Raw genomic sequence first — 9,158 nt, forward strand, 5'->3', positions numbered from 1 at the left:
TTCTTGTCCCTTATCCCTATCAAAGAGAAAATCACATATTTAGAACAGACACCCTCTCAGAAGTGATAATCATGTTGCAATCTGCGTTGCCTCAGGATGATACGCTGCTTCCAATGAGCTCTGTTCTTAATATGAAGGTGTCCGAACACACTTCTGATACATATCTCTCTAGGAAATAAGAGAGGGAGCCATCTGTTAAAGTGATTTTACAGCACCAAGAGCCCTTAGAAGAGCTCATATCTTGAAGAAAAGACTGAAGAGTTGTACATACGCAAGAACTAACAGAAAAAGATCTCAAAGACTTAAAGATAAATTATTTGGTTCTGAGACTGTCTAACTTCCTCTCTTCCTCCTTCTTTCTCTCCCTTCCTTCTATCCTATTTCCTTCTTCCCTCTCTCTATGAGAGAGATACAGTTTTAAAATAACAATATATCAAAAATTAACTAGTCTTTGGGCTGGCCTCATAGTACAATGGTTAACCTCTGTGCATGGAAGGCCAGGTCACACATGATTGACCTGTTGAAAGTCACTCCAGGCCATGGGCATGTAAGTCCAGAATCCTGATGGGATGAAAAAATGGAGGAAAAAGAATATGATATGACTATGTCTCATCAAGGTGTGTTATCTCTCTCTCTCTAGTGTGTGCATGTGTCCTCTGACAAAAAAAAATAGTAATTTAAAAATATAACCGATTCTTTTTTGGTCTGAAATGAATAATCTTCACTTAAAGATGTCAATGAATTTAAGCTAGTCTTGAAAATAACTGTTTGACAATTTTGTATAAAAGGATTCTTTGTTAAGATTTGATTTAAATGGTTATTAACTGTAGCAGCAATCTCCAAATTACTTTGCAAAGCAAATTTAAGACAGGGAGATAATTCTGTCATCGACCTGTTAGAGGAATGTAATCATGAAGTTCATTAATCTTTACATTGTGTGATATTGGGAATTCAGAAGTTTTCACAAAGATGGTTCTGGGCTCAGAAGTCAGGGAGCTCTGAATTTCCCAAGTGATGTTAAAGAAACAGCTTGATTTTTGTTTCTTACATCTACTGGGCCTTCGCCTAAGACTTTATATGAAGATATGATTTTCTCTATTAAAGCATTTGGAAGAACACTGAGTAAGACTGCTATTCTAGAGAATAAAATAAAAAGAATAAAATAATTTTTCCCAAATATTTAGAATTTATTCCCAGTTGTGGAAGATCTAGATATTTTGAGGAGTTTGCAAAACTACAGCTAAACGTCCCCTTATGTTCTTGATGAGATTGGGGCACATCATCTGTTTCTTTACCTCTCAAACTATAAGATACTGAGTGAAGGAACCGCAAGTGTACTCACTTCTGTCAACCACTGTGGAATCATTTATAAGTCACTGTCATGTAAAGCTAAACAATCCTGCTAAAAAATGAAATGTGTGAAACGACCAAACATTGCTGTAATAAAAATGTACTCACCAGTTGTTCTTGTCGTTATTTTTCCTTCTCCAACTTCTAAGGAATAGACTTAGGCTAATTATCAGACCATAATTCAGCCTCATGGCCAATTGCTACAGGCTGAACAAAGAAATTAGATTTTGGAGAAGGGCAATGAATTCTTTAAAAATCATGGGTTTGGTTTCCAAAATTTGACAGTTTCCTATGTACATCGAAAATGGATTATCACATCAAACATGATTTTAGACAATTATGTGGGTAATTTAATAAAGCAAATAACTGTCAATTATTTGGATATTGAAAATATAGTTTTTATTTAAAATTGCTTTTAAAACTTTTCATTCTGCACAAGAATATAAAAAAATATGCTTTGTGTGATGAAATTCCTGGCCTCAACAGGTCCCATATAGCTTCTCAATCTGATTCCAATTCGCAATCCAACTTTTTCCCCAAGACAAATTACTGCCCTGGAACTACTATTTCTCCCAACATCAAAGACCCTTGCATATCAGTACATAGTGTAGAATTTTGCACCCCTGTGATCCTTTCCTGGTGGAAATGTGCTAGTACGAAAGCAAAATGTTTACTTTCCTAAATGGGCCATTTGTTAACAAATCCTGTGGGTATTGTACATTGTCTCAAGCGTTTGTATACCTAAGTTGTTTGCCATGTTCTTTTCAGAGCAACTTGAAGCCCAGCTGGAAAAGCATAATTCAGAAATATATTGTTATTTTTTTCAAGGACCTTTTCTTTTCCTTTACCCGTGGCAATAAAACAAGACGAGGGTGTTTGCAGAAGTGTTTTCCCAACGTGTTTTCCTCCCTCTGGATCTTTTGCACCAAACAAACAAACGAAAAACCTGTCTGTTATTTCAGAAACTGCTATTTCAGAAGAAGCCGGTACTGGAGTCTGTCCTATCTTACACATTTTTATTGTTCCTTTCCACTTTTTATATGATCTCTAATATATATTTATGGGAACATCAAGATTCTTAATTATTTTCTTACATTGGAAAAACAACATGACAGACTTAAAGAAATTTGGGAAGGAAGCAAACGACCTCTTATCTCAAACACGAACACAACTGTCTTCATGTTTGCTTTCTTCTTTTCCATATCTTCTCACGCACACCTGATATTTGTATTGCTACAAAATCATAGATGAAATTAACATTGTTCTCTGTCTTTTATATTTATCATGTGATTACTGGTATTTCCCTTGTCTCCTATAATTATTGCCTTACTGTCTACATAATTTTTTGATGAATGGGTATACTTTAATTTGTTTAGTCATTTCCTTATTATCAGATGTTTAGAGAGACAGAAAGAAATTACCCTCTTTTTAATTTACCATAAATTCTCAAATGTAAATTTTACTGACAAACAACAAACATTTTTACTCTTGATAAATAGTCAAATTAAAATACAAAATAATTTTACTAAACTCGGCTGATACCAACAAATTTAGAAGGATAATTTTTTTATCTTAACATTTATTGCATTTGTATTGTAATTTAAGCACATATATACGTATACATATTGTAATTTATACATATATATGTGTGTGTATATATATACATACATATGTATATATACATATATATACATACATATATACACATATATATATGTATAAATATACATATATACACACATATATATGTGTGTGTGTGAGAGAGATTATAAATTTAAGAAATATATTTATGTATTTATTTAATTCCATTTGCTATTATTATTCTTTTTTAAATTTGATCAGAGAGAGAGAGAGAGAAAGGGAAAGTGAGAAAGCAAGCTGCCAGCTTCAGGACTCAAATCACAGTCAGCCGTGTTGGAATCCAGCACCCCCAACCATCATGCTCCCTGCTGGGCCCTGGGACTGTAAATTAATAAGAGGCATCCAGGTTATTAATACGGGAGAAAAAGAATGTGAAATAAATATGGAGTGTAGCACTAATGAGTTGTCAACACATCTATGGCTTCCTCCTTTTCTCCTTAAAAATAAAATCACAAGTAATGAAAGAACACTAAAAATTCAGCAGTCTCCTTGGTCTGCTCCTGATTATAACCCTACATTGAGAGAAAGAATAACAACATTACAATACTGATGACCATTATTTAATTACATTGGATGTACATTTTCTTTTTCCTTCATTTAATATGGAAAATTGCTTTTGACTATAATTTTTTTCCTATTTTTAAATGTAGTGTCTGTATTTTAATCTGTAATCTTTTAAAGTATTGAATTACGTGGTTTGACTTTACACTACGTGAAGATTAAGTATTTCCTTTTGTTCCTTTTAAATTAACCTTCCATTAGTTTTGAGTGATCTCTCCTTCTTGTATTATGGAATAGCACATAAAAAAGGATCTTATCAATTTTTACTATACCCTCCATAATCTTAAATAACTCAATTATATTCACTCTATCTCTTCACATTTCCAGGCTAAATAATCTTAGCTCTTCTACTTTCCTTTAGCATACGCTTAAGTTTCATTCTACTTTAACCATCTTATTTGTCCGTTTGCGAACTCTTTCATTCTTATCCTCCCCCAGGGGATACATCCTAACTTAAGACAGTGCTTCATATTGGAAGATTCTATATATAATTATAACATACATTAGTGCTATTAATTTGCATTTATATACCATTTCATTTATGCAAAGTGCTTTTCAGTTTATCTTTGTAATATTGCTGGGAACTTATTAGCATATGTTTTTGGAAAGAGAAAGTATAAAGAGGTTGAAACTAACCCCAAATCACAATAGATACATCTAAATCATCTACTTAAAACAACAAAAAAAATCTTTTTTTATTTAAATAATTTACTTAAAATGGTAATTTGATTGATGAGAACTTTACTAAAAGACCTTGTTAATTTCTAGCAGTAAAAAGAACAAGTGAACAAAATGAAATTTTATATACTTATTCTCTTAAAACTAATAAGACCATTTGTTAAATATGCCAGTGACTTAGCAAAGTATAACTTTGCCATTTATTTTGAGTTTAAGATAATTTTGTTCAAGGAATAATGAATTTCCAATATTTAAAAACTAAAAGTAATTGCACTCAAAAATAATTGGGGTGACTTGAATCTAGAAAATGCCTATTAGATAGGCAGATTTAGCTTCATATACCAAGAAATATCTCTTCTCCCTGCTCATATAGATTAGAAGAGGCTATTCTCATTATTTTAACTACACAACCCTGTTTTAGATTTGGCTGGCTGGAAATTGACCATATTAATTCCTTGGCTTTCTGTCACATGTCTAAATGTAAAGTCTGTTATTACATGCTACCTTGACTGGTGAAATCAGGAAAGCCAAATGGCTTCTTCATAAGCGCAGTTGCAGTGCCATGGACAATGAGCATTGCTGAACAATGCTGGATCCATGTGGAAGGCAAAGGGTTCGTATCTTAGGTGGACCTGAAACACTGGTTTCACCCATGATCTTGGCTGGCTGGGAGGTTTGTGGAAGGATTGTGGCATGGTGAGATTCTGTCAAGGGTAATCCCCTCTCTTTCTCTCTTAATAAATGATATAAATGTTTAAAAGATTATTATAGCTACAAATTTCAATGTCTTCTGTGTCTAGAAATAAGATTCTCTAACCACACGATCCTTTTTATAAAACAGACCAGGTGAAGTTTCTGCTTATTCTTAAGTAGCAGATTACAGTTCCCTGTCAGTCCACAGAATGATCTGAACAAACTCATCACATCCTCAATTAGGGACCAGGGGAAACTTGACCCTCTTGTGGGTCAGTCCCTCAGAGCTTCTGTTCTGGACTGTAGCCATTGTCTGGCTTCGTGTGGTAGGTAGTGCTCTTCTCCCTAATCAGTGGGTGAATATAACGCAACAGCTCTCCATATTTCCGCTAGGGTCTGTGTCATGTGTTTAGCCATATCTATAATCCTATGGTGAAAATTCCTTCCTCCTCCAAAGGGCAAATAGGACATGATTTAAAGCATCCTTTATTTGTAGTTCTTACATCACTGAATCCTTTGTCCGCCAATGAAGGACAATCTTAAACAGTTTATCATTTGTTTGACGTTTACATCTCATGTTATTTGAAAAAGTTGTGAAATTGTTGGCCTTTACAAATAAGCGTGAAAGTTTTCCAGGAATATTTTTTGCTCTGTTCGCTTCTTGAAGAGTAGTCTTTGGAAAGCAATGTATTATGATAAAAGTAATTTTATATACTAAGCACCAAAATTTCTGTTTTTATAAGAACCTTAGTGAAATTCAGCTGATTTCAGTTTGTCATGCAGAAAAACCACAAGGAGAAAGAAAAAATATATGTCACGAATAGAAACAGAGAAGGCCTATTAATCAATGCTAAGTTTACTGAAAAAGTGCTTTGTGACAAAATAAATATTAGCTCATAATCTCACTTAATTTTTATAATTATTTAAAGGGACAGCTGTATTTCCTTCTTTAAAACATGAAGGAAACTAGTTGGTGATACTACAGTAAAAAATATTAGTATGTGAGGCAATTCCACATGTAGGGGTTCCAGGTTCAAGTCTGGACACCTCCCTGAGCATCCCATGCTCATACACTGACAGAAGGCTGGGGGTGGATTGTAGAGTCCGGGCAATGTTGAAGGTGCTGCCTCTGTCACTCCCTCTCATATCTAGAAAAAAAAAAAAATTGAGTGAATAACATTAAAATAAAAATAAAAAAATAAAAACATGAGAGATCTAATTCTGTGAGATATCATATAACCTTTCAAAATGTATGCAGTTAATGCATAAGAGAATTCTTTCATTGGTTTAAAAAAATAGATTTAGTTTTCATTACATCAGAAAACAAAAATAACACAAGAATAAAAGAAGAAAATATACAGAAGGGAGGAAAGAAGGGCAGGAGGAAGAGAGGGGGATAGAAAAATTCGAGAAAAATGCTTCGTTATATTTTTTATGTGTACGTGTGACCAGTTAAAAAATGAATCCTCCGTTTCCCTTTCAGTAAACTACTGTGGAGGCCAGTTTTCCTTCTTAGCTCTTTTTCGTCATTTGTTATTTTTGAAAAGTATGTGAGAAGTGCTGTGTAAAGAAAAAGCAAATTTAAATCTAGACATGAAATTAGGCATTATGAAGTAATACAACCATCACCTTTTAAAGTCATTAAAAACACTCAGAAATTCATTTAAAAATATTTAATGACAATTTACTACATATCTCAGCGTAACTAAAAAAAGAAAAAGGAAAAAAATGAATGTTTCCAGCACAAAGTAATGACAAATGGTTGAGATAATGGGCATATTTATCCTGATTTAAACATTACACATGGTGTTCTTGTACTGAAAAGTCACATTGTACGTCATAAGTATGAAAATTATTATCTCAACTAAAAATACTTCATATCGTTTCTCACTCTTTTCCAATTAAAATTGCTTTTTGTTTAGTTCCAACATTCATGAGAAAAGTAAAACCTTCATTATAGTCAAATTTTTGGTTTTAATTCAACTTGTTATTTTTTTTGTAATTTTAATTGATTATTTTAGTGGCAATATAGAATCTTTAACTGTAAATTAGGTATCTATAAAAGCTTAGAAATACAATCTGTATAAAATTATTTATATTGAAAATACATGTCTAATTTTATACAATGGACTTATTCTATTACAGCAAAGCAAAGGGAGACAGTAGTAATTTATTTAGAAAATGAGCAGGAAAATTACAAGTTTTAAAGTGTGATACAATTGTAATAGACGTTTGGCTTTTTTTCTAAACAGGAAAATACAGTGCCCTTTTCAAAGACCATAAAAACACTTAAATACTTTTCAGTTAATAACTTTGTGCTAAAATATTCAATGGAGGTAATATTATTACACACATAATTAATTTTGACCCATATTTACTATTATATATTATTATGATTATTAGCGAATGAATGCAATGTGGTCTACATCATATTGATCAAAGATTCTGTCTTTCAACCTGCAAAATACTTTACATTTCACTCAGCTTTAGAGAGCGAATAATCATAATATTGTTTTCAAAATGAGGAATAAAAAAATACTTCTGCTTTTTGTTAATGTTACTTAAATGTCTCAAGTCCAAAGAGCTTCCATGTTTATTGAATATCTGTATGACTATCGAAAATAAGTACTTTTTGAGATACAAACTATGTAGTAGGTATAGTTCATAGAGAAATATAGTATCTTTCTGTGAAAGTATAGCCCCATATTCAAGCTGAGGAATTGGTTTCAAGTGAAGCTGTGCCCTTACTGTCACCTTCAGGTCTGCAGTGAGGCCAAGAGGACTCATACTCCAAGGAATTCATTTTGTATGGGATGTTAATAATTACTAATATATATATCAAATTATAAGTCTTGTAGCAGTAAATTTCGATCTTAGAAGATTTACATGATTATGTTTTGCACTTTTAAAATTTACATTTAATCACTGTACATCTTCATAATGTACAAAATGTTTTTTTCCAAGCATGAATGCAGTGCATGTCAATCAAGTCAAAGATATCACCATATACATTATCTTCAGTAGGTAACTTTTCATTCATGTTTCTGTTAATTTTTTACTTATTTTAAAATTTGGGTAAATTTGTCCTTTGTGCAAAATTTCAGTAATGACTAATAGTCTGATTACTTATTAAAGATTATCATTTTTAAAAGTCAGGAATCTTTGGGCTGGCTGTGTGGCCTGGTGCTTGGAGCAGCTAGATCCCACATGGTCAACTACATGTTTCAAGTCCTCAGTCTGGTGTTGTGAGAAACATGCTCGATGCTAGATTCACAATAGTAGAGAGAGATGGAAAAGAAGGGATTGTGAGGTGACCACTCTCCATGGGGGTGCTTTCTCTTCTTCCGCTCTGCCTCTGCCTCTCCTTTCTCTGGCAAGTACACATGCCCTCTAAACATCTTTAACTTGGGAGCAACATCTCATCCATAAGTCAGTTGTTCTTTTCCTAATTGAGTATTATACTTATTTTCAGACTCATGTTTTTTATGAACATCGGTAAAATTACAGGCACAATAATTTGATTATATTTGTTTATTATATGAAATCATACAAAAAAATTAAGATAGCCGCATGCAGAAAATGAAAATCTTTAGTGTTTCATCAATATGTCATGTATGCCATACTTTGAATAAGAGTGCTTTGGGAAAATGGTAAAAAAACATTGATCATAATAAAAATGTCTCTGATAAATTGATAAACTAACTAGTGGTAGTACAACACACTGGTGAGGCTAAATAATGAAGCTGGGACAATACTTTCTAGCAGAGAATCTTTTTAAATTTTTGGGGGGGTTACCGTTGAGCATGTGTGTTCACTGGAGAGACATAGAGAAAGGGAATAATCCTTCATTATCTTCTCTGAATATTGGGCATGCACACACATGCACCTAGTGTGATTTTTCATGTCACTGGTTCAGGGACTTGAATCATGAATAGCCATGTGGGGATCCATTGCCTTTATCACCACTCCATCTGCTGACCCCATTCTAGCCTAAAGTCTTTGAACATAGTGGTGTAAGGCAATTTGAATGAGAAGGTGCAAGTTACACAGTGAAAATAAAGTCAGTATGTCTTGTTATTCATGTAGGATTGTGTGTTAATTTTCTAATTTTGTTTAACAAATTACTAATGACTTGGAAATTTAGACAACTAAACTTTATTACTTGTAGTTCTGAATGTCAGAAGACCAAAATGCATTTTACAAGCTATTACCAATGCACTGGGAGAACTGTTTAG

General features: G+C 32.9%; 1 long non-coding RNA gene across 1 annotated transcript in view; it reads right to left on the reverse strand.

Annotated features, from left to right (window-relative positions):
• Positions 1 to 1,466: 1,466 nt before the first annotated feature.
• The window catches only part of LOC102499693 (uncharacterized), a 105,104-nt gene continuing 97,412 nt past the window's right edge, over positions 1,467 to 9,158 (reverse strand). Inside the window, exon 5 of the long non-coding RNA XR_003548915.1 lies at positions 1,467 to 1,557. This is a non-coding gene — a long non-coding RNA (uncharacterized LOC102499693). The remainder of the gene's footprint in view (positions 1,558 to 9,158) is intronic.

This window comes from Tupaia chinensis, unplaced genomic scaffold (assembly GCF_000334495.1).
Source record: "Tupaia chinensis unplaced genomic scaffold, TupChi_1.0 Scaffold000147_1, whole genome shotgun sequence".
Taxonomy (NCBI): Eukaryota; Metazoa; Chordata; class Mammalia; order Scandentia; family Tupaiidae; genus Tupaia; species Tupaia belangeri.